This window comes from Schistocerca americana, chromosome 2, assembly GCF_021461395.2.
Source record: "Schistocerca americana isolate TAMUIC-IGC-003095 chromosome 2, iqSchAmer2.1, whole genome shotgun sequence".
NCBI classification, from domain to species: domain Eukaryota; kingdom Metazoa; phylum Arthropoda; class Insecta; order Orthoptera; family Acrididae; genus Schistocerca; species Schistocerca americana.
Window position 1 is genome coordinate 4,100,122 of NC_060120.1, and position 24,879 is coordinate 4,125,000.

At 45.1% G+C, this 24,879-nt stretch overlaps 1 protein-coding gene across 1 annotated transcript in view; it reads left to right on the forward strand.

Moving 5' to 3' along the window:
* Positions 1 to 24,879, forward strand: part of LOC124591504 (ATP-binding cassette subfamily C member 4-like) — a 257,017-nt gene that overhangs the window by 99,666 nt on the left and 132,472 nt on the right. The gene's annotated exons all lie outside the window — the stretch shown is intronic.

The following is a 24,879-nucleotide window of genomic DNA, read 5'->3' on the forward strand; positions in this document are numbered from 1 at the left end:
TGGAATGAGGCTTGTAGAGACGCTATCCGTGCTCGACGACGTGCATTACGCACCTTTCGCCGCCATCCTACGTTGGCGAATTGTATTGGATACAAACGACTCCGAGCGCAATGCCGTAGAGTTACCAAAGACAGCAAAAAAGCTTGTTGGGCCTCTTTCACCAGCTCCTTTAACAGTTTTACTCCCTCTTCTGTCGTTTGGGGTGGCCTGCGCCGGCTGTCGGGCATTAAGGCCCACTCCTCGGTACCTGGCCTGACCTCAGGTAATGAGGTCCTTGTTGATCCTGTGGCTGTCTCCAACGCCTTCGACCAGTTTTTTGCGGAGGTTTCAAGCTCCGCCCATTACCACCCGGCCTTGCTTCCCAGGAAAGAGGCAGAAGAGGCTCGGTGACCTTCCTTCCATTCGCTGAATCTGGAAAGTTATAATGCCCCCTTTACTATGCGGGAACTCGAACGTGCGCTTGCACTGTCCTGGTCCTCTGCTCCGGGGCCAGATGCCGTTCACGTTCGGATCCTGGTACACCTTTCTCCGGCAGGCAAAAGCTTCCTTCTTCGTACCTACAATCGTGTCTGGACCGAAGGTCAGGTCCCCATGCATTGGCGTGACGCAGTCGTTGTTCCTATACCCAAACCCAGGAAGGATAGACACCTTCCTTCTAGTTACCGCCCCATTTTTCTTACAAGCTATCTCTGTAAGGTGATGGAGTGCATGGTTAATGCTAGGTTAGTCTGGATTCTTGAATCTCGACGGCTACTTACCAATGTCCAATGCGGCTTTCATTGCCGCCGCTCCGCTGTTGACCACCTTGTGACCTTGTCGACATTCATCATGAACAACTTTTTGCGAAGGCGCCAAACGGTAGCCGTGTTCTTCGATTTGGAGAAGGCTTATGATACCTGTTGGAGAGGAGGTATCCTCTGCACTATGCACAGGTGGGGCCTACCCAGTTGCCTGCCCCTTTTTATTGATTCCTTTTTAACGGATCGAAAGTTTAGGGTACGTGTGGGTTCCGTATTGTACGACGTCTTCCTCCAGGAGAACAGAATGCCTCAGGGCTCCGTCTTGAACGTAGCCCTTTTTGCCATCGCGATCAATCCAATTAGGGATTGCATTCCACCTAATGTCTCAGGCGCTCTCTTTGTCGATGACTTCACTATCTACTGCAGTGCCCAGAGAACATGCCTCCTGGAGCGCTGCCTTCAGCGTTGTCTAGACAGCCTATACTTGTGGAGCGTGGCAAATGGCTTCCGGTTCTCTGAAGAGAAGACGGTTTGTATCAACTTCCGCCATCCTTACATCTCGGTCCCGTTGTTCTCCCATTCGTGGAAACAACTAAGTTTCTAGGGCTCACATTGGACAGGAAACTTTGTTCGTCTCCGCACGTCTCTTATTTGGTGGCCCGTTGTACACGTTCCCTTAATGTCCTCAGAGTTCTTAGTGGTTCATCTTGGGGAGCGGATCGCACTGTCCTGCTTCGCTTGTATCGGTCCATTGTCTGATCGAAGCTGGATTATGGGAGCTTCATCTACTCGTCTGCTCGGCCATCCCTCTTACGCCGTCTCAACTCCATCCACCATCGGGGGTTACGTATTGCGACCGGAGCCTTCTACACTAGTCCTGTGGAGAGTCTTTATGCTGAAGCTGCCGAATTACCATTGACCTACAGGCGCGACGTACTGCTGTGTCCGTATGCCTGCCGGCTGTTGTCAATGCCCGACCACCCCTCTTATCAGTCCTTCTTCGGCAATTCTCTCGACCGTCAGTACAGGTTGTATGTGTCTGCCCTGCTGCCCCCTGGAGTCCGCTTCAATCGCCTGCTTCGACAATTGGATTTTGCCCTCCCTACCACCTTCAGAGAGGGTGAGAGCCCGACACTACCTTGGCTCCAGACTCCGGTTCATATTTATCTCGATCTCAGCTCACTCCCGAAGGAGGGTACTCTCGCTGCAGTCTATTGCTCACAGTTTGTCGAACTTCGTGCTCGACTTGCCCGTTACACCTTTATTTACACCGATGGCTTCAAAACTGACGATGGTGTCGGCTGTGCCTTTGTCGTCGGGGCCGCCACCTTTAAATACCGGCTCCTCGACCAATGTTCCAGCTTTACGGCCGAGCTTTTTGCTCTCAATCAGGCCGTTCAGTATGTCCGCCGCCACCGCCATTCATCGTATGTACTCTGCTCTGATTCCCTCAGTGCTCTTCAGACCCTTGGAGCTCCCTATCCGGTCCATCCTTTGGTGCAACGGATCCAGCAGTCCCTCCATTCTTTCGCTGATAATAGTTCTCCTGTCAGCTTTCTGTGGTTTCCCGGACATGTAGGAGTGCCTGGGAATGAGGCTGCTGATGCTGCAGCCAAGGCTGCAGTCCTCCTGCCTCGGCCAGCCTCCCATTGTGTCCCGTCATCTGACGTTCGTGGGGTTGTTTGTAAGAGGCTTGTGTCGTTGTGGTGGGATGCTTGGTCATCCCTCCAAGGTAACAAGCTCCGGGCAGTAAAACCGCTCCCAACTGCTTGGACAACCTCCTCCTGACCATCTCGGCGAGAAGAGGTCCTTCTGACCAGGTTGCGGATTGGGCATTGCCGCTACCTGCTCTCCAGTGACCCAGCCCCGCAATGCCCTTGTGGTCAAGCATTAACAGTGCGCCATGTTTTATTGTCGTGTCCCTGCTTTAGTCAATCTCGTGTTGTCCTGTCCCTGCCATCTACTTTACCGGATATTTTAGCTGATGACGCTCGAGCAGCTGCTCGTGTTCTGCGTTTTATAACCTTGACTGGCTTGTCCAAAGACATCTAACTTTTTTACTTATTTTATCTGCATCTTTGTCAGGACTTTCTGGTGTCCCCCCTCCCCTTGAGTTTTACTACATTCCATGTGCTCTAACAACTGTGACTGGGCGCTAATGACCTCAGTAGTTGAGCGCCCTTAAACCCCACAAAAAAAGCCAAAAACAAAAAAATTTGGATGTCAGGATGACTACCAGTACCACCTAGGACACAGGAACAGCGATCACATACCTGGGCGCAATGTGCTTCACCAATATGATGAAGCAATGCTCTGTGAAGATGAGATTAAAACCAGAGGTCATCGCCTTTGAATAGCTGTTTGAAAACGCTTCGCAATGCTGCAAACTCTTCCAGTTAACGTATACTGATGTATCCCATATTTTTGTCAATGAGAAACTCCGCCTCTCTTTTATTTCAACCAAGCTGAATGTTGTGGGAGCAACACAGTTTATACCACATACAACGAACAGAAGCCAGAAAGAATTAGTTTTTCTAGAAAGTGCTAGAGTACAAAGGCGACGCCACAGGAAGGGCGATTGCGGGCAATGTCATGTGGTTGCAAGAGGTATCAATGTGGAGAAACTGCGAGTGTGGCAAGGTGCTGGTGGGGACCATATATAGTCACATGTGAGGCCGCAAAGGGCGCTGGGCAGAAGCGCCAACGTGGAAAGGACGACGCAGCCTGCCGCGCAGATAAATGGCGGGATCGGCGTATCCCGCAGGACAGTTCTGCACAGAAAGCAGTCCACAAGGGACGTCTGTGTAGGCCAGGCCCGGGGCTCGGCCTTCAGTATTCGCTCTGGCTCTGCTCGTGCTCACACTTAGCCGCGTACCTCCCTCCACGGGATTTTGCAATCGGGAGTAGTCTACTTTTCATTCAAGTCACTGGCTAATTCTTGCTCAGACGAGTAATCAAAGATTGTATTTATTCAAGTCTTGGATTATTTCGTGCCAGTTCCGTAAGTCTTTCAAATTTCCACTTAGCAATCTCCAGTTTTAGCTGACTGGAAGGACCTTCTCCAGCGTCATTGAGCGTCTAGAGCGCGTGCTGGTTGCGACAAAAGATGCCCTGACTGGTAAAAAGCTATCCTTATTGACTGAATACTTCACGCAGCTCTGTCGCATCAATTCTCAAAAATTCGTTAGAAATATTGTCCTTTAAGTATTGGAAATGTATTGGGTTATTTGCTTACATGGTCCCGGCGGAGGTTAGTCCTCGCTCGTGTGTGTTGTGTGTGTGTGTGTGTGTGTGTGTGTTGTGTGTGGTGGGGTGGTGTGTGTGTGTGTGTGTGTGTGTGTGTGTGTGTGTGTGGTGGGGTGGTGTGTGTGTGTGTGTGTGTGTGTGTGTGTGGTGGGGTGGTGTGTCCTTCGGATAATTTAGGTAAAGTAGTGTGTAAGCTTAGGGACTGATGACCTTAGCAGTTAAGTGCCATAAGATTTCACACAAATTTGCACGTTTGCACGTGTCTTCACTATTGTGATTCTTTCTTCAAGATGATACATCTCGCTGACATACTTACTTCGCACATCTTAACAGAGTTGTAACGACTTTCGTGCTGACAGTAGAAAATGTAGTCGCAAAAACTTCGACACCATAGATGACAACTGGCGGTAGACAATAAGCTATCTAGTATTAGCGGTCAGTTTTTTGTGCGCCACTCTGTATTTTTTAAATAGTGCGAAGTGTAGGAAAAGTAAAACGTAAGCCTAATTGTCTGCGAGCAAGTAATAAAGGCTAGACCAGAGCGCATACAGCTAGAGAACGGAGGAGAGAGTGATATGAATAGGAAACAACGTCCGCATTAGTATACTACGTGTAAAACAAGGAATGTATTTCACTCCGTTTCAAATGGTTCAAATGGCTCTGAGCACTATGGGACTTAACATCTATGATCATCAGTCCCCTAGAACTTAGAACTACTTAAACCTGACTAACCTAAGGACAGCACACAACACCCAGCCATCACGTCACTCCGTTTCTTTTGAATGGAACAGCGATAATAATTTTCTGTAGTTTTAGTAATTATTGACTTCAAAAGTCTGTTCCCTCGTGGGCAAAGCTTCGTGTGACAAAATAGATTTGAATCGTCAACAACTAAGACTAATAATGTGTAAACATTGGTTGAACCCAGAATGGATAGATCATGTCTGTAATGTTTGTCGGACAGTAATTTGTTTTACCTGTGACTACCGGTGTAGATGCATGCGCGTGATTCTTATGGATTAGCTCTACGTAAAGTTATAAACTGGTGTAGCATTGAATGCGCTTAAGTGGGACATTGACTTGGGTGCCACTGTGAAGAGCTTTCGGAGCACTACAAGGACCCAAAATGTGACAGTAAAGATATTAGCCGGAATATAAGCGAATCACTATTAAATTCCAAGTTACAAAGGTGTCGACTCATATGGCTATACACCATCCACCGAAACGAGACACACACCGTAGACAGGTCCAAGGGGGGTGAGCAATAAGGAGGGAGAGCTCGCTCAGTGTGCTCCGTTGCGAGTACAATTCGTTAGCGTGCGATTTTAAAATCGGACTGTAAAGTTCATCACGTTTGAAAGATATTTTGACTATTACCGTAAGTATGTGTTCGTGATCACATTCATTATTCATTGTTTCTGTGCCCGCCCAATAGCTCTTCCTTTCCCTCGGGTTAGTATCACGTATGATCGAACTCGTTAAGTGAACCTCTACGGATACAGAGAGAGAAGCAGACGTGTCGGCTGTGACCCGCCGGGCATCTCCGGCTCCCTCTCCATTGACGATCTGTTGCAGTTCTCCACGGACTTCTCTCTTCAGCGATGTCTCGATCGTCTTTACTCATGGAGCATAGACAATAGCTTTCGTTTTTCCACTTACAGAACCGTTTATATGAATTTCCGGCGGCGCAGGTGGTTTCTCCTATCATCTTTACACCTTGGGGCTGTTGCTCTTTCGTACATTGAAACTACGAAATTACTGTAGCTTGCGCTTAATAGGAAACTCTCGGTCCTCCCACGTGTCTTACCTGGCAGTCCGCTGTATGTGGTCCTTCAGTGTCCTACATGTCCTCAATGGTACTTCCTGGGGGAGCAGATCGAACCACCCTCCTCAGTTTGTACCCGTCCCTTGTCCGTTCGAAACTAGACTTGGGGTGTTTCGTTTATGCATCTTCAGGTCCGTCCCTGTTACGTCGTCTCAACACTATCCACCATCGTGGCATCCGTTTGGCCACTGGCGTCTTTTACGCTAGCCCGGTTTAATCTGTATGCAGTAGCTGCCGAACTACCGCTGAACTAAGAACCGTGACTTTCTCCTCAGGAGATATGCATGCCGTTTGTCTGCCATACGTGATCATCCATCCTATGGCTCCTCCTTCGAGGACTCCTTTGAGCGTCCTTTGTCTCTGTTACCTCTTTGATTTCGCTTTCGGCAGCTTAACTTGACGCCACCTGCCTCTTTCCCGGTGGGTGTGAACCATTCACCACCTCGGCTACGTGTGGCGGCCCGTGTTAACCTTGGCCTTCAGTCGCTTCCTAAGGACAATACACCAGCCTCACTCTTCAGATAGTTTTGACGACTTCTACAGAAACACCATACGAAGGAAAGTACATGAATTTTATTTCGTAACGAATTGCCAACAGCTGACAAAGTGCTTGCTGCCGTGAACGAAGATCCAGATGTGGGCAATTTTCAGAAAGCTACAAATTGAGAAAAATAAATTTCAAATATGTTCGGCGTGGACGTAATACAATGCTAATAGACATGGATGTCAGCGTTTAATGGAGTCAGCGTTATCTACAAGCCATTAAATTGTTGATATGAAGGAACGCTCATTTACTATTTTGACGAGCCATGGTGGAATGCAGAACATACACGAAGCAATTTTTGCGTAGATAACACCATAAAATTCTTTAAACAAGCGTTTCTCTTCGGATTATCCATCTGAAACAAGGGGCCCCGGGTAAAGGTAAACGCCTAATTGTTACGATACACGGAACAAAAGCAAGTTTCGTGGAAGGCTGGCTGTGGATTTTAGAATCCAAGGAGAGTGGCGATTATCATGAGAAGACGTACAGCAATACGTGCGAGGAGTAATTCAAAATGTTCTTTCTCGGCTTCGATGAAACGCAGTTATTATTAATAAAGCGTTGTACCATTCTCATCGAAAAGAAAGTTTCTAAGGCGAATTCCAATAAGAAAGATACAGTACAGTGGCTAAAATATCGCTTTTGAAGACAGCATGTTTAAGAAAGAACTACTAGAAATCGTTAAAGAAAACAGTTGCACACAACAAAGCAGTACATGAAATGGCTAAAAATGCAGGGAAAATCTGTTCAATGAATTCCTCCGTACCACCGCAAATTAAATGCCACAGTTAGTTTGGCTAAGAAGCAAAGACTGTTGCAGCAAAAAATAGTACATACAAAATTTCGAAAGTTAAAGAACTATTATAAAATAAGCAGTAAGAACACTGCAGAAGAGTGGAACCAATGTGTCCTCAGTGTGATGGAAAAAGTTGAAACTTTTGAAATGAGACTGCATTTTAGAGGAGAAAGAGGAGCATTTTGTTGAAAGCCTGAATGAACACAACTTCGTTCCATTAACCATAGTGGTTTCTTCCAGACGTTATGCTTTTAACATTATTGTAGCTGGTATTATTGAAATCGCTTGTTTGAATCTGCCATGCCACCTGTCGGTTTGTAAGTTTACTTTCATAACATAGTAGTCGAAGTTCACAATGAAGTGTTTCTCACAAGCGACGCAAGCTTCCCTGTGACGTCAGCCCGGCGGCCAACTGCACAGCTGCTACACGAAGGATTTTAGGCACCCCTGCATTCAGTGGATGGTAGTCAGTCTCGTGAAAGTGTTTCGCCCCAGCTCTCGGTGAGTACAAAATACGTAGTAAATATGCTCAGAACGACAGAAGACGTAAGTCAGAGAAAAGCTCGCGTCGTACGGAATCCAAAAAGCCTAAAAGTCCTGTGCCAAGCGAATGCGAATGCAGCTGGAAAGAAAAAGGAAAAAGATGCGAAACGATGACAGCTGGCCCATAGGCACACAGTGGCCAGCGACAGTCAAAAATTTTTTTCTATTCTGTAACCGTTATACTACTGTTGAACCATTGTATTAGAGAGGGTGATAACTGAATTGCATATGAATACAAACACTTGTTAAAATGGTTTTGAGCACTATGGGTCTTAACATCTATGGTCATCAGTCCCCTAGAACTTAGAACTACTTAAACCTAACTAGCCTAAGTACATCACACACATTCATGCCCGAGGCAGAGAAAATCCCTGACCCCGCCGGGAATCGAACCCGGGAACCCGGGTGCAGGAAGCGAGAACGCTATCGCACGTCCACGAGCTGCGGACACAAACACTTGTGATTTTACTCCAATGTCTTCACGAAAATCTACGGCGCGGATCCGAACCGCGCTCGTTAAATTTTTTTCGTTTGTAGCTACTGGTTTCCGCACCGTCCTGGAATCTGAGAGTATTGACTTTACGATTTATTGCTAAATCGTGGACTCAGCATTGCTGAGCGCTATGGGAAATGCAGTAGATTTTAAAGTTCATTGCTGTTTCCCACCTTGAGAAGTGTATTTATATGGCGTTTTTCTGATTTTTTTTTTGTTATGATAATTTCTCCTCCATCGTTCTGTTTCTTTTTTCCTGTTTCAAATTTTCAGTGAAAACTTCAACAAAGCATTACCTGTGTGTACTGTAGCCGTTATGTAAGCCAGTGTACTTTTTTAAATTTAGGGCTCAGATTAGGGAGTACACAGAGGAAACACGGCTGCAATCCATGCGCTAAAATTTAGTGCGCACGCGCGAAGTCTGCTATATTGAAACAGAGTAAACAGTTGTTAGAGGCAAAAGTATACGGATAAAGTTTCCTGTATTTTATTAATTGCGCAGTTTAGCTGCTGTGTTTACCTACAAATAAACATTTGTTGTATGTAAAGTAAAAATTAAAAATACATGTTAATACTTGACGCCGTGGCGTTGTTATACTGAACAGTAGTAAAAGAAAAGGCGACACAGGAATGTAACGAGCGGTTCCCTCAAAGCGGCTGATAGCAGTACTACATCAGAAAAGTGATTTGCCGATTTTCTTGCTGTTAATAATGAGAGGTCATTAAACTGTAAAATATACTGTTATGCAAATGAAGCAAAGCTACATCATTTTCTGGAATTAATTTTTTGGCAGGGGCTCTCCTTTTATTTTACAACATTTAAAATACTTGGTTCGGATTTGCGCATTTTCTTCACCACATAATACCTCTCATTCGTTTCTGAAGAAACTAATTGACGTGCACAACTGATTTCTTTCGTGCCTTACAGTTTTATATTACACCTTGAAGATGGAGTCAATTTGTTCGATATTGCTCATAGTGTGATACTTAATTCCCAAGTACTCCGTACCGTAAAATTTGAAGAGTTTGCATTGAAAAATGTGGTCTCTGGCTGCTGTGCGTTTGGTTCATTTCCAGTGATCGATAAATGTAACACACACATCCGAAATGGTTAATTTAAAGTTACAAGGAAAGCGACATCTCACAACAGCATAGAGAAAATAGGAGTTACACTATTTTATTTGAACGCGTTGGCGCCGAACTCGCTGCCTGAGCGCACCACATGCTAGCAGGTTGAAACTGTCAGTCCTGAGTAGCTCGTGTAAGCAGACGCACATTTCTCGAAATGAGTGATTGCGATTTATTGTTGTACTTACTCCTGGAAGAAAATGATGAAAAAGACCTTTGACTCAAGCATTTGCATAACAGGCAAACTGAAATCCCATCTTCCGTATGACATGTATCAATCCTCATGTATTAAACGAAAATGTTTCATACTACATATTCTTTTATAGTGAACTTACAGGTCTGGGCCTAACTCAGAAAGTTTGTATAAACTAAATTTTAATGCAGCCTACTGTCATCTTTTAAAGTAAAACTTATGTGTTACTTGTAGATTGAAAACGTGAATGAAAACTCCAGCACTGATACAAACACAGAAACTCGTGCAGTGTGTCCCATAACGGCTGTTAGTTGGAAGTGAAGTTGCTGTGTCAGGTCAGTCAGAGAGAAGAAGAATGAAGAAGTTGAATAAAGTTGCTGCAAGGAAAAAACGATATTTACAAAACAAAATAGCTTCATTGTCCTCTGAACCTAAAGAAATTGCTGTTCACAGCTTTCTCATGTGGCCTTTTAATTTTTAACTAAAACTTTATCACAACTTTTTTGACAGGGTGTTCCCTTTTCTAAAAAATCTTGAACCAGTTACGTTTCGTAAAAACGTCCAATTCGAGCCACAGCAGTAAGCAGCCATCGCTTCACGTTTACTCGGTTTCAGTACGGCGCACTGCATGCGCACCAAATCGACAGGAAGTAAGTTTTTTGTTTTTCCTTGAGGCGAGGGGAAGGGGGGTGTACCTTCACCACTTGCTTGGCCTTTGGCTTTAGAAATTCAGTAAACACAGAGGGCTTCACGGGAGGGTACCGCGCGTGGTGTGTGTGCGAGAAGTTTACCAAAAGGGTGACTCGGCGACTGTAGCAAGGAGGAAATTTTGCCGTGATCGCGAACTGCATAATACAAATTATGCTCGAAGTGTTCCCCGTATCTGGAAATGGGTCAACTTTGAAGAGAGTCAAACCGAAATCAAGGCCATCGAGAACAAGCAAATCCTTGGAGTCTGTTAATGACGATCCTAACCTCTCCATTCGTAAGCTAGCCACTGCTTTGAATGTGCTTAGATCATCACTGCACCGAATTGTGAAAAAAGACCTTAAACTGCACTCTTACAAAATCCAGTTTGTGCAGGGAGTAAAGCCTCAAGATGTCAGATATAGGCTGCAGCTCGTTAATGATGTGACGGACTGCTCGTCATTTAAGATCTTGTTTCCTGAAGAGGCACATTTTCACCTGAAGGGTCACATCAGTAAGCAATATTGCCACTACTGGAGTGTAACGAATCCTAAACAAAACCATGAAAAACCTCTTCATTCGCCAAAAGCTATTGCACGGGCAGCGATGTCGGCTCGAGGAATAGTTGGCCCGTACTTTCCTGAGGACGAGTGTAGTTACAGTAAATTTCAAACGTTGTGTGAAGATGTTGGTGCCTTAATTGTGAAACTTCCCTGGTGTAACTGAAGAACGTGGGTTCAGCAAGACGGAGCCACAGGGCACACGTTCATTGCGTGTAAACTGAGAATCCGTGAAATTTCCACTGGGAAGTTGATATCGTGGAGGGTTGACATGAATTAGCCCCCAAGCTATCGAGATTTGAGAGCCATCGATTTTTTCGTATAGGGATATGTCAAATCTAAAGTGTACATCAATAATATGGCTTCACCAGAGCAATTGAAAGAAAATATCCATTGCAAAGTTGCAGCCATCCTATTGTCTACGTGCCGAACCGTCAAGCAAAATTTTTTCATTGTTTGAGTGCCATAGATATTCTCGATTGCATTGAAATGCCATTTTTAAGAAGTAAATGCCTAAACTTTTTATTTCGGTAATAGAGATTTTTTAGATATACATTAACCTCTATTTTATTTTGAGGCGTGAGATATAAACTTTCTTTTTGAGACCCTCTGTAGCGCGAGCACTGAGACAAAAGTGTGGCCTGTACCCTCTTGTTCCGCTTCTACCCCAAGGTTGCTTTCTTGCTGGGAGATAGTGGGTGAAATTTCCATTAATGTAGTGCAATAAAACATGTCTTCGTCTTTTTTCCCGATGATCCACATTTCATTCTATGTATTTATTGTTAAATTGGGGCATTATCGTAACATAATGTGGTTCACTGCTGACTAAATACTAACTTCCAGAATCAAATTACTATCACTGTGTCGTCCAGTGACAAGGAATATTGCAACATCGCCGAATTAGCATGAAAATCATTCCAGTACAATATTACACATGTACTGCATGGATATGGGGTCCCTGTCCAGACCAATATGATAGCATACCGGTAATGCCTGAAGCTGTGTATGTTCATGCAGTTTACAGGGGGAAATTCTAAAGACACCGTGTTGTCACTCACGAACTGGAGTAAGTATAATAATGTCAAATTGGCAACGATCTCAAAATTTATCCATTCTGTAGGTAAATAAACTGTTCCAAGTTATTTTATTTAGTGTGCACACTTCTACAACTCACCTACATGAGTGTGGGCCCAATGAATATGCTAGTGGCCACCATTTGATGAAAACCGCTCCCCACTTATCAGCAAACACGGACTAAAGTGTTACTTACAGGGATCATTGGGAATAGAAAAAAGGATTTGCCTCATCTGTGTTAATGATTGAACAAAAGTTCAATAATCGACCTGATACTAAATCCTCCTCCTGAAGACAAGAATTTTTCTATTTTAAAATCCTGTTTAAGCTTTCCTAGCAGAATTGTCACTAAACGACAGACTTCAATAATTTAAGGGAAGATACCTACAAGCAAGAGCTTTTAACATATTAGAAAACTGAACTTCTCACACAGCTGTCTGGTAGGCAAATGGCCTCAGAGTGCACAGGCTGGCTATAATGTTACGGATTCTGAATGTGTAATGGAATCGTAAATTAAATTTAAAATCCCTGCCCCATCAATACCCTTGGTTCCCAATCAGATAGCTTCTGGGGCCTGAGTAAGTTGCCAAGGAATGCAGTGGAACCTCGCTAAACGAGATCCTCCCGTAACGCACAATTCGCGTAACGAGCAAAACAAATTGTAAAAAAGTGACTCGCTTAACGAGCAATGTTTCGCATGAGAGTAAGATTTAGTGTGACGTCACCAGCCACTCGAGCGTTTTTGGGGGGGGGGGGGTTTCAACAATATGAGCACCTTTCATTGTTGGTAACGGCATGTGAACAATGTGTTTATTACGTACTGCAGTTTGGGTTTGTAGCTGTTCCTGCTACCATCTTAGTGCTGCTTGTGATCACACATTTTTCTAAATTTGTGTTCACACAGTGTTTCTTTATGTGAAAATTTTAATAGCCTCCATAGAAATGTCCCGAAAATAAAGCCGTAAGAAGACCAAAAGAGAAAGAAAATGACCTTAGAAATGAAACATAAAATCATTGGAAAAACGAGAACTTGGCGTGAGCGTTGCTAATGTAGCACGCACATAAAATCTGGTTACATTAACACAAGAACAAGATTAAGGAGACAGATGTTTCAAAGAGTGTGACAGGAGTCTCTAAACAACGGTTTCGTATTCTGGACGGTGTCGAACGGTTGCTCCTTACATGGATAAATGAAAAGCAATTGCAAGGCGACACTATTAACAAGAACTTCATTCGTGAGGAGGATTTTCGCCGATCTCGTTAACAAGACGCCAGGACCATCAGCGGCTGAGGAAGTGTTTAAGGGAAGCTGTGGGTGGTTCGACAAGTTTAAGGGAAGAACCTGCAGTCACAGTGTTGAGAGATGCCGCAAAGCTGCCAGCTCCAGCACAAAGGCAGCAGAGAACTTAACCAGCAACTTCAAGATGATGGTAGATTCTGAGAGTTACATGGCGCAACAAGTTTTAAATGTGACGTAACAGGTCTGTTCTGGAAACAAGATGCTGAAGTGTACCTTTATAATAGAGGAGAATGCATTGCTCGGTCACAAGTCAATGAAAGACTGTCTCACATTACTATTCTATACCAATCGAAGCAGCTATTAGGAAATTAAACCGCTGCTTGTTTACCATTCAGAAATGCCGTGAACCTTCGAGAAGTGTAAAGTCCAGAAGAACACGCTAAGTGATATGTGGAGGTCCAACAACAAGGCTTGGTAGACGTGTGATCTTTTTGTGATTGGATGAATTAAGTGTTCTGTCTTTCCGTGAAAAAAATATTTGCTAGAGATGACTCTGCAACTCTGTATCTTGCTTATTATGGATAACACTTATGCCCATTATCCAGGCCTACAAGAGCAACTTCTTGACAAATCAGTTCATCAAGATCCAATTTCTGCCTCCCAACACCACTCTGTTACTCAAGCCTATGGAGCAGCAGATTATTTCTGACTTTAAGAAGCTCTGCACTAAAACATTCTTTGAACATTGCTTTGAGTTTCCTGAAGCAATCAATTTCGCTCTTAGTTTCGGAAGTATCAGTTAAACATTGTTGCCTGCATCAAGATGATCAAACAGGCATGGGCCCCCCCAGGGGGTCCACAACTCTTTTGTGGATATGTGCGTAGCGAGCACGGGACCCCGAGCTAATGTGGCCCTCCTTCCTTTCCGGGCTGCATACCTTCCTTTTCCGCATCCTTCCCTATGCCCCATCTTCGTCCCTCCTCCCCTCACCTCTGGCTCTTTCCTTCCCTTTCTCCCCCTCTGGGAGTATGGTTTGTGCCTACGTCCGGAGACGGACGCTCGTAAATGTACTGCATTCTTCGCCTTCTCTGCTTGTATGTCTTCATCCTTCCTTTGTCCTTCTCTTTTCCTTACCTCTTCTCTTTACCCTTTTCTCCGCTGCGGCGTTTGAGACCCCTCTTCTTTCCTTTCCCTTTCTCTTTTTTCCTCCCTGTGCGTGTCTGAAGGCCGACCCACGCATTTTCGTGCGTAGCCGGTGACAGGGTAACGCGTAATTCCCCGCCCCGGGTAGACAGGAAGGACACGTACATACCCCCTGGTAACCCCCAGGTCCAGGGAGGGGTGATTAGCCGAGCTGATACCTTCCGAAAGTGCCAATTGGTCCCTCCGTCAGATTGTCGGGAGGTGTGACCTGAGGTGTGAATAATCACCTAAGGCGGGAGTGCCCTCAGAGGGGGGGCCCCCACAAGGGAGGAGCGCGCCATCGGAGACGCCAGTAATCATGGGGAATTCTTCCGCAATGGTTTCCTCACCTTCCACTATGTCTGCTCACAAGCGTAAGTCCACAGAGTCTCAGCCACAGACAGTTCTTCCATCGTTGCCACAGTTCCTTGTTGTTTCTCGGTCTGTCGAAGGTCACGACTTCTCCATGGTCAACCCTTTCATTATTCAGAAAGGTGTCGACGCAATTGCAGGTCCTGTAAAGTCTAGTTCCCGATTACGGAATGGCACTCTGTTGTTAGAAACAGTCAGTGCCCTCCAGGCACAAAAATTGCTGCGTACCTCACCACTACACACATTCCCTGTCCGGGTGGAACCGCACCGTACTTGAAATTCCTCGCGCGGAGTCGTTTATACACGCTCCCTCGATGGATTGTCTGACGAAGAATTCAGCACTACCTGTCTGACCAGGGCGTAACGGCTGTTCATAGGGTTATGAAAAGGGTTGACACGAACATCATTCCAACCCGCACTGTCTTCTTGACATTTGACAAAGTTCAACTCCCATCGAAAATCAAAGCAGGCTATGAGATAATTTCCGTTCGCCCTTACGTCCCAAACCCTACGCGTTGCTATCGGTGTCAGCGGTTCAGTCACACCAGCCAGTCCTGTTCCAATCCGGCCAAATGTGTTACGTGTGGCAAGGATGCCCATGAGGGTGCTTGTCCACCTCCATCCCCTCGCTGCATCAACTGTATGGGTGACCACGCTGCTTCCTCTCGAGATTGCCCCGTTTTTAAGGACGAAAAGCTCATCCAGGAAATCAGAGTGAAGGAAAAGGTGTCGACCTTTGCTACTCGAAAATTATTCGCCAGTCGACAGCCCACCGTGCCTCAGACAGGAAAATACAGCACTGTCCTTGCTTCTCCTCGGCTAACAAAGGAGGCGGCCACGCAGACTTGCGACCTCACCTTTAGTGCCACGGTCGTCAGATCGGCCACTTTCGCCTGCCCACTCTATGGATCACCCTTCATCGGGTTCTGCTTAATCTCGAGCCCAAAAGGCAGACACAAAGACTTCGAAAAAAGAGCATACTCGTGAAGAGTTTTTACGTATCCCAACTTCACAACCATCGGTTCCTCCTTCCGCTAAACATCATACTTCCAAGAAGGCTTCAAAGAAACCCAGTTCCTCTCCTTCTCCGCCAAGGCGTGTCCCATCTACAGCACCACCTGGCGGAAATCGCCCTCGGCCGTCTTCTGTGTCGCCGAGGCGCACTGCTGGCGGCCGATCAACCGGCCGATCGCTGGTGGCAGGAGCTGCTCCTGACCAACCTATGGATCAGGATCTTCTGCCTTCGGCTGAATGCCATTCCATGCTGTCGGTCGCAGGCTCTGAGCAGTCGTCGAGTTGACAGCGACCTTGATCACATTCCTCCATTTTCTGTTCACCCTATGCCCATTATCCACTGGAATATCCGCGGCATTCGAGCCAATCGGGATGAATTGTCGGTCCTCGTACGATCCTACTTGCTGGTCATCTTCTGTCTTCAGGAAACAAAGCTGCGTCCCCATGACCGCTATGGTCTCCCTCATTTTCAGTCCGTCCGATATGATCTCCCCCTCTGTTGAAGGCACTCCAGCCCATGGAGGACTCATGATTCTTCTCCATGATACTCTCCATTATCACCCAATCCACGTAAACACTTCCTTCCAAGCTGTCGCCGTCCGTCTTTCCCTTTCCGCATACACGTTCTCTCTTTGTACTGTATACATTCCATCGTCCACACCAATGGCACGAGCTGATCTCCTTCATCAGCTTCCACCCCCCTATTTGCTGGTTGGGGACTTCAATGCCCACCACCCGCTTTGGGGATCTCCACATCCTTGTCCACGTGGCTCACTATTGCTAGACGTCTTCCACCAAGCGGATCTAGTTTGCCTCAACACTGGGGTCCCTACATTTTTGTCTGCCTCCACGACAAATTTATCTCATTTGGACCTTGCGGTCGGTACTGTTCCGCTAGCTCGGCGCTTCGAATGGTTCGCCCTCGATGATACACACTCGAGTGACCACTTTCCATGTGTCCTTCGACTGCAGCCTCAACTGCCATACATGCGCCCGCGACGCTGGAAGTTTGCCCAAGCTGATTGGACACTTTTTTCGTCTCTAGCGACATTCGATGACCGTCACTTTCCCAGCGTCGACGATGAGGTCACTCATATTACAGGAGTTATTCTCACAGCTGCGGAATGTTCAATACCTCGCACCTCCGAATTGCCCCTGCGCCCCCCAGTTCCTTGGTGGAACGAGGCATGCCGTGATGCAATACGTGAGCGGCGACGTGCTCTCGGCGTTTTCCGCCAACATCCTACTTTGGCCAACTGTATCCGCTATAAGCAGCTCCGTGCGCGATGCCGTCGCGTCATCCGCGATAGCAAGAAGGCAAGCTGGAAATTCTTTATTAGCTCATTTAACACCTTCACTCCCTCCTCGGAAGTTTGGAGTCGGCTTCGACGGTTCTCAGGCGCGCCTAGTTTCTCCCCGGTCTCTGGGCTCACTGTCGCGCATGATACATTCGTGGACCCCGTCGCAGTTTCTAACTCGTTGGGTCAGCACTTTGCTGAGATTTCGAGCTCTTCAAATTACCCGCCAGCGTTTCTCCCGAAGAAACGTGCAGCGGAAGTGCGACATCTTGCTTTCTCCTCTCAAAATCGCGAAAGCTACAATACTGTTTCCTCCATGCGGCAACTCCAACATGCACTCTCTTCTTCTCGCTCCTCCGCCCCAGACCGGATGGTATCCATGTCCAAATGTTGCTGCATTTATCAACCCATAGTCTGCGTTACCTCCTTCGCCTTTATAATCGAATTTGGACCGACAGTACTTTTCCCAGACGATGGCGGGAAGCTATCGTCGTTCCTGTTCCGAAACCTGGAAAGGACAAACATCTCCCCTCTAGCTATCGCCCCATTTCTCTCACGAGTAGTGTCTGTAAGGTTTTGGAGCGTATGGTGAATTACCGTTTAGCTTGGTGGCTGGAATCCCGCAGTCTTTTAACACCTGCGCAATGCGGATTCCGAAAGCATCGTTCTGCAGTTGACCATCTTGTTGCTCTCTCCACTTATATCATGAAAAATTTTCTCCGGAAACGCCAAACAGTAGCAATATTTTTTGATCTGGAGAGAGCATACGATACCTGTTGGAGGACAGGCATCCTCCGCACACTGTTTTCTTGGGGCTTTCGAGGTCGGCTGGCCCTTTTTCTTCGCGAATTTATGGCAGAGCGCACATTTAGGGTGCGGGTGAACACTACTCTCTCCCGTACTTTCTCCCAAGAAAACGGGGTACCCCAGCGCTCCGTGCTGAGTGATGTACTGTTTGCCATTGCCATCAATCCAATTATGGATTGTCTCCTTCCTGATGTCTCAGGCTCCCTCTTTGTGGACGATTTTGCGATATACTACAGCTCTCAACGGACCAGCCTTCTTGAACGACGTCTTCAAGGATGTCTCGATCGCCTCCACTCGTGGAGCATCGAAACCGGCTTCCGTTTTTCTCCCAGTAAGACCGTTTGTGTTAATTTTTGGCGACGTAAGGAGTTTCTTCAGCCCTCCTTACATCTAGGTCCTGTCAACCTTCCGTTTTCAGACGTCGCTAAATTCTTGGGTCTTATGTTTGACACAAAACTGTGCTGGTCCTCCCATGTTTCCTATCTTTCGGCTCACTGTCTGCGATCACTCAACACCCTCCGTCTCCTGAATGGTACCTCCTGGGGAGCGGACCGAGTGGTCCTTCTCCACCTCTATCGCGCCTTAGTGCGCTCGAAATTGGATTATGGAAGCATAGTCTACTCCTCTGCTCGGCCGTCTATTCTTCGGCGTCTCGACTCTATCCACCACCGTGGATTACGTTTAGTGTCTGGAGCTTTTTACACCAGCCCTGTGGAAAGCCTTTATGCTGAGACTGCTGAACCTCCGCTGTCCAATCGGCGAGCTGTCCTTCTGAGTCGTTATGCTAGCCATCTGTCTTCCATGCCTGCTAATCCAGCCCATGACATTTTTTTCGACGCCTCCTTTGATGTAGGGTATGCAGGCCGCTCCTCCTCCCTACTACCCCCGGGAGTCCGCTTCCGTCAACTGCTCCATTCTCTTTCCTTCCGCTTTCCTAAAACCTTCTTGACAACTAGGGGTACAGCACCGCCTTGGCTCCGTCCCCAGATCTGCCTGCTCCGTGACCTTTGTCGATTTCCCAAGGAAGGTACCCCTTCACTTGTTTGTTGTCGGGCATTTGCTGCTCTATGTGCACAAATGAAGGGAGCCACATTTAAATCAGACTAAGAACAGCCGACCAGTTGCAAAGGATAAAGTAATCTTTACCTAGGTTTCAATAGATATAAATCTATCTTCTTCAGAAGACGCCTGGGGACAATGAACATCGTAATATATAAAGTTTAACATATATTAGGAAAATATTGTATTACAAGATGTGAGAAAGATTCTTGGTACTTACAGTATTATAACAACATGAAGTGATATGTCCTTATCGTTTAGGCAAACATCTGCATAGTTACATTAATCATATAAAATATAGCCCTGACAACAGGGTTTGTCAAACAAATAAAATAGGTACATAGAAGTTGCAGAGCGCCTAAGCGACTGAGTAAAATCGGCCAGCGTAGTAGCACAGCGGCCAGGGCAGGTGGCGCTCATGTCGCGAACTATGTGCCGATAGGCGTACTGAAGTAACATTTGAAACATCAATTTTAAATGCGTTCTTAAATAGTGATAATAAATAAATTGGCAAGCATTTGACACTCCCGTTATGACATTGTGGGAGGTATAGGAACAATAACGTAGATACATACATCAAAAAGACAGGTGGCGCTTCCGCCGTGAGTTACATGCAGTGGTCTATATAGCCAAAATATAAAGTTATATTACCATATTAGTGAAGCCCATAGAACGTATATAAGTCAAACCATCAAGAACAATCAGTAATGGCTTTTAAGAAAATTACGAGACCTGTTCTACAATCCAGTTACTACGTAATATAGAATAAGAGAAAATTACATGAGGGCCGCTGTAGTGGCAGCCATATATCGTGAAAAGAACACATTATATAAACGATAGTAAACTGGAGGATTTGAAAGTGCATTATAGCTTCCTGAGGAAATAGACTACTGAGGTTACTAACATTAATGTTATATATTACACAGTACGGGTTTAAAGCCTTCGAGAAATTGTTTACAGGCAAGGTTCAACTGATCATTCAGAATATTGCCGTCTTTGAGCTCTAGATGTTTAAAAATAAATAGCTCTTCCCACAGATCTAGTCTCCGTCCTTTGACCTGTCTATGTAGGATAACCGTGTCTTCTAACTGTTTAGGCGTATGGCCGGTTAACAAGAGGTGTTCAGCAAAGGTAGAGTTGCGAATATTCGTTCCTTTTTTACCTAACAGATGTTCTTTATATCGTGTTTTCACAGCTCTGCCGGTTTGACCAATATAATAAGAGGGGCAGTTATTACAGGTTAGCTTGTAAATACCTGAATTAGAAAACCAATCGCTGGCAATCTCTACTGACTGTACAAGATTTCTTTTTAAACTGTTATCTGTAGAAAAGGAGACGTTACAGTTATATTTTTTATTCAGAAGACGTTTAATCCTATACGATAAGTTACCCAGGAAAGGGATGGAAATAAATTTTTTAGTTTCTGTGGTATCCGTGGGGAGAATATTTCTCAAAGTCGAACATTTTTGGGAGGTTTTCTTATTGAGCAGGTAATCGATCATATTCTGGTTATACCCATTATTAACCGCAATCGCTTTGATGACATTCAATTCCTTTTTTTGATCCGCAGGTGATAAAGGAGTGGTTACCATTCGGTGAATGGCGGAATGAAAAAATGCCAATTTATGAGCTTTTGGATGGGTTGAGTCAGCAGGAATGACATTATCAGAATATGTTTCCTTGCGGAAGATATTAAAATGGAAGGAATTATCTTCTATAGAAATTGTTAAATCGAGAAAATTAAGTTCACGTTTATCATTTTGAAGTTCTTTTGTGAAGGAAATTTTTTCATGTAAACCGTTGAAAGTGTTAAAGAGATGCTCTAACTCATGATCAGTGCCATCAAAAGCAATGAAAATGTCATCAACATACCGTGCATAATAGCGGATTTTGTGGCGTAATTCTGAACTTGAATTGAAGAACGTTGTTTCTAGGGCGTTAATGAAAACCTCTGCTAGAATACCGGCGAGGGGGCTACCCATTGCTAGACCATCTGGTTGTACATACATTTTCCCGTTAAATGTGAAGTAATTGTATTTTAAAATGACCTTGAGCAAACCAATGAGTTCGGCAATCTGAGTTTCACTTAATTTTTTTGTGTTTAAGAAGATTCTCTTTTACAAGGTCTATGGTTTCATCAACCGGAACATTTGTGTAAAGGCTGACGATGTCAAAGGACACCAGTCTAGTGTCAGGTGTACAACTTATAGATTGAATATTGTTAATTAATTCCTTACTGTTTTTTACAGAAAAATTATTTTCAAAAGTGAAAGCATCTTTAATTTTAAAATTGAGGCGCCTAGCAAGTGTGTGATGTGGACTGCCTATACCATTCACTACAGGGCGGATCGGGTGATTTTGTTTATGCAGTTTAAACTGACTTCTAAGCACTGGTGGTTTAGGGTTCATATTTATAAGCCCTTTCTTTTGGAACTTATTGAACAAGCTGACGGAAGGCTTTAAACCCGTACTGTGTAATATATAACATTAATGTTAGTAACCTCAGTAGTCTATTTCCTCAGGAAGCTATAATGCACTTTCAAATCCTCCAGTTTACTATCGTTTATATAATGTGTTCTTTTCACGATATATGGCTGCCACTACAGCGGCCCTCATGTAATTTTCTCTTATTCTATATTACGTAGTAACTGGATTGTAGACCAGGTCTCGTAATTTTCTTAAAAGCCATTACTGATTGTTCTTGATGGTTTGACTTATATACGTTCTATGGGCTTCACTAATATGGTAATATAACTTTATATTTTGGCTATATAGACCACTGCATGTAACTCACGGCGGAAGCGCCACCTGTCTTTTTGATGTATGTATCTACGTTATTGTTCCTATACCTCCCACAATGTCATAACGGGAGTGTCAAATGCTTGCCAATTTATTTATTATCACTCTATTTAAGAACGCATTTAAAATTGATGTTTCAAATGTTACTTCAGTACGCCTATCGGCACATAGTTCGCGACATGAGCGCCACCTGCCCTGGCCGCTGTGCTACTACGCTGGCCGATTTTACTCAGTCGCTTAGGCGCTCTGCAACTTCTATGTACCTATTTTATTTGTTTGACAAACCCTGTTGTCAGGGCTATATTTTATATGATTAATGTAACTATGCAGATGTTTGCCTAAACGATAAGGACATATCACTTCATGTTGTTATAATACTGTAAGTACCAAGAATCTTTCTCACATCTTGTAATACAATATTTTCCTAATATATGTTAAACTTTATTCTTGGCTCATGTTTCATACCTTAATATATATTACGATGTTCATTGTCCCTAGGCGTCTTCTGAAGAAGATAGATTTATATCTATTGAAACCTAGGTAAAGATTACTTTATCCTTTGCAACTGGTCGGCTGTTCTTAGTCTGATTTACGTGGAACCATTGCTGTAGCGCAGCTATGTTTAAAGTACTGGAGCCACATTTATTTACACAAATGGCTCGAAAACATCGTTAGGTGTAGGGAGTGCCTATATTGTTGGCGACACCCCAAATCACTTTCGGCTTCCCTACCAGTGTTCGGTTTATACTGCGGAGCGTTACGCTGTTCTCCAGGCTGTCCACTACATCTGCCGCCATCAGCGGATACAGTACGTTATCTGTTCAGATTCTCTCAGCTCTCTCCTCAGTCTCCAAGCTCTTTACCCTGTGCACCCTCTGGTCCACCGGATTCAGGACTGTCTGCGCTTGCTCCACCTGGGGGGCGTCTCGGTGGCGTTCCTCTGGCTCCCGGGACACGTTGGTATCTGTGGAAATGAGGCGGCTGATATTGCAGCCAAGGCTGCAGTCTGTCTTCTTCGGCCAGCTCTTCAATTGATTCCCTTCGCCGATCTACGGAGCGTTTTATGTCGTCGTGTTCTTCATTTATGGCACGCACATTGGTCGACTCTTCCCCCATAATAAATTGTGGGACGTGAAAGCTCTTCCCTGTGTTTGGACCCCTTCCCTGTGTTTGGACCCCTTCCCTGTGTTTGGACCCCTTCCCTGTGTTTGGACCCCTTCCCTGTGTTTGGACCCCTTCCCTGTGTTTGGACCCCTTCCCTGTGTTTGGACCCCTTCCCTGTGTTTGGACCCCTTCCCTGTGTTTGGACCCCTTCCCTGTGTTTGGACCCCTTCCCTGTGTTTGGACCCCTTCCCTGTGTTTGGACCCCTTCCCTGTGTTTGGACCCCTTCCCTGTGTTTGGACCCCTTCCCTGTGTTTGGACCCCTTCCCTGTGTTTGGACCCCTTCCCTGTGTTTGGACCCCTTCCCTGTGTTTGGACCCCTTCCCTGTGTTTGGACCCCTTCCCTGTGTTTGGACCCCTTCCCTGTGTTTGGACCCCTTCCCTGTGTTTGGACCCCTTCCCTGTGTTTGGACCCCTTCCCTGTGTTTGGACCCCTTCCCTGTGTTTGGACCCCTTCCCTGTGTTTGGACCCCTTCCCTGTGTTTGGACCCCTTCCCTGTGTTTGGACCCCTTCCCTGTGTTTGGACCCCTTCCCTGTGTTTGGACCCCTTCCCTGTGTTTGGACCCCTTCCCTGTGTTTGGACCTCTTCCCTCCGAACGCGTCGTCGGGAGGAGGTAATTTTAACTAGACTCCGGATAGGGCACTGTCTTTTTAGCCATCGACATCTTTTAAGCGGCGATCCTCCCCCACTCTGTCCCCACTGCTCTCAGCTGTGGACGGTAAGACACCTTTTAATTGAGTGCCCCTATTTTAATCCGTTACGCTCCCGTCTACAGCTATCGCCTGATATATCGACGATTTTAGCAGATGACATGCGCTCAGCCGATTGCGTTCTCAAGTTTATTAGTGCCAGTGAAATGACGTCAGTCATTTGAAGCTTTTTTTGGCGACAACTACCCCTTTATGTAGTGGATTTTTAAGCCTTCCTTCTGCTTTTCGTTTCTCCAATTTTATGACTTTCGTTCCCATTGCCGCTGGTTTCCATTTTCGGTTTTTTACTTTTTCCCAAGTCACGGACCGGGCGCTAATGACCATAGCAGTTTTGCGCCCTAAAACCAAAACCAAACAAAAAACAGGCATGGGAACTGGTTACCAAGAAAGCTGTCACTTCTGCTTGGAAGAAGTTTTGGCCAGAATACATTGTTGAATGTCACTCTGAAGCATAGGAGTCAGTACTTCCGGAGTCTGTAGTCGGTGAGTTGTGGCTTTGGCCGAGAGTATTGGACTAGGAGTGGATAACAATGATGTCAATGAACTTGTGGAAGATCACAGCCAAGAAATGACCACTGTAGAGCTTATAGATCTGCAGTGTTTTTCACAGCAGGGAGTTGTGGAGAAGAGTTCTTCAGATGGGGAGGCGGAGGCAGAGGTGGTAAAGCAAAGCAGCAATCTTCTGACACAATAAGAGAAATGCTGAAAGCATGGGAATCGGTTGCACTGTGCATTGAAAACCATCACCCCAATAAAGCAGTGGCTACATGTGCTATAAATTTGACAATGTGTATCAGATTTTTGCCAAGTGTTGGAGTGTCAGCAGAAAGAAATGACTGTAGACAGCTTTCTAAAAGAAAAAATAATTAGTTGCATTTCATGAATAATAAAGTGTGTAATGCTGTATGTAAAATTTTCTTTGACTAAATCGCATGAGTAAGATAAAACATTTAGTACTTTTTCTGCATGCAAAGCATTAATGTATTTTACATTAATTTATATGAGATATTGTTTTGCTTAACTCGTGTTTTGCGCTACACGAGTAAGATTCTGGAACGACTTATGCTTGCTGTGTGATGTTCCACTGTACTGCATATTTGAGACGTAACACAAAAATCTTGTATTCATGACCAGATTTATTTAGGTAGTTCGAGGTAACTGTCCTCATCAAATGCATTCATAAAATCTACCAGATATAATTTATTAAATTCTACCCACTGTGATAAATGGAGTACAGGTCATTTATAAAATACAGACACACATGTCAATTACACCATGGACTGATTCCAATTTAAACTAGTCCCAGTTAACTGGCTGTTTCGTTAGTTTCTCACATTCGAAAAAGTCAAGGGTTTCTTTTTCTGGATAGAATTATACCTAGTACCAGTATAGCACTTGTTCCTC